The 1,779-nt window shown below is 35.4% G+C and overlaps 1 non-coding gene across 1 annotated transcript; it reads left to right on the top strand.

Moving 5' to 3' along the window:
• The first annotated feature begins 1,026 nt into the window (after nt 1–1,026).
• On the top strand, nt 1,027–1,133 carry LOC132651685 (U6 spliceosomal RNA). The gene has a single exon (XR_009589268.1). It is a non-coding gene; the product is annotated as a U6 spliceosomal RNA (small nuclear RNA).
• The last annotated feature ends 646 nt before the right edge of the window (nt 1,134–1,779 follow it).

Below are 1,779 nucleotides of genomic sequence, written 5' to 3'. Positions count from 1 at the left end.
CTTATGGCCAAATACTGGGCAGAGTGCATGGAGTCTAATGAAAGAAGTGGGAAATAGTAAGATCTAGAGAGGCCAGACACTCCACAAGGAGGTCAACAGAACCAAAATTCTGAACACAGGGGTCTTTCCCAAAACTCATATTCCAAACAAGTACAATGTATAGAGAAAAACTAGAACCCCTGTACAGATGTAGCCCATGGCATTTCAGTGTCCATGTGGGTTCCATAGTAATGGGAACAGGGACTACCTCTGAAATGATCTGATTGGGCTGCTCTTTAATCACCTCACTCTGATGTGGGAACAGCCTTACTACATCACAGAAAAAGAAAATACTGCCACTCCTGATAAGATCTGATAGACAAAGATCAGAAGGAAGGAGAGGAAGCCCTCCTCTTTCAGTGGACTTGTGGAGGACATGCATGGGGGATGGGGACAGAAGGTGGGATTGGCAGCATGTGGAGTTTTATGAGGAAAAACAAAATAAATAAAGTCTAATTAATAAAAATTAAAATAAAAATATTAAAAAAAACATAATTCCTTTTGGATTTATTTTATAGGAGGGTGTGCTTTGAACTTGATATGCCAATGAAAGTGACCAGACAGAATGGAATCTCTATCTCTCTGTCTCTGTCACTTTATATCGTTGTTTCTGATGGTCTCTGTCTCTCTATTTTTGAATATATCTTTCTAGGTCTCTCTCTCTCTGTGTCTCTTTCCATCTCCTCTCTGGCTGCTGCTTATGGTTCAGTATGAAAAGCTCTCAGTTTTGGTAAAGGACTACAACAAGATGATTGCATGCTGACTTGACATCATAGATGGTCTCTTTAAAAATGCAAGCAATGTCCTAATTAAACAGTTTTTGTTCAAAGATTTGCCTTTTTCAGGGAGTGTATTCACAGAAAAAAAAAGTCACTTACTGAGAACATATCTGTGCATTTAACAATTAATAATTGAATCTCTGATAATGTGAAACTCAGAAGTCATTTACATATGACTTTATTAATGATTATTTGAAAGAAATATGTGGTGCTCACTTAGGAAGCAAATACATTAAAATTGGAATGATACAAAGAAGATTAGCATGACCCCTGCTTAAGGATGACATGCAAATTTATGTAGTGTTCCATATTTTTGTTGGAGAAATTAAAGAAAAAACTAATAGAAGAAATTGTGGAGAGAAAAACTGAGAGAAGAAAAGAGGAACTACAGAGGTAAGCATATACAATAGACTACAAGAGATGGAAGAAAGAATCTCAGGTATGGAAGATAAAATGGAAGAAATCAAAGTATCTTTAAAAGAAAAGTTAAATATAAAAAATTCCTTACACAGACCATCCAAGAAATTCAAGACAAAATAAAATGACAAAGCCTAAGAATAAGAAGAATAGAGGAAAAAAATATTCCCTCCTCCAAGGCCCAGAAAATATTTTTAACAAAATCGAAGAAATTTTCCCCAACTTAAAGGAGAGGCCTATAAGAATATAAGAGGTCTACAAAACACCTAATAAATTAGTCCAGAAAAGAAAACCTTCACGCAACCTAATAATTAAAACAGTAAATTAAAAAAAAAATAAAAAAAATACTAAAAGCTGCAAGAAAAAAAGGCCAAGTAACATATAATGGCAAACCCATCAGAATCACACCTAACTTCTCAACAAATACTATGAAAGCCAGAAGGGTCTGGATGAATATCACACAAGCACTAAGAGAACACAGATGTCAGCCTATGCTACTATACCCAAAAGAAACTCTCCATCCTCATAGACAGAGAAAACAAGA

The sequence above is a fragment of the Meriones unguiculatus genome (genome assembly GCF_030254825.1).
Source record: "Meriones unguiculatus strain TT.TT164.6M chromosome Y unlocalized genomic scaffold, Bangor_MerUng_6.1 ChrY_unordered_Scaffold_23, whole genome shotgun sequence".
Taxonomy (NCBI): Eukaryota; Metazoa; Chordata; class Mammalia; order Rodentia; family Muridae; genus Meriones; species Meriones unguiculatus.
This window is presented reverse-complemented; position numbering and strand designations above follow the sequence as displayed.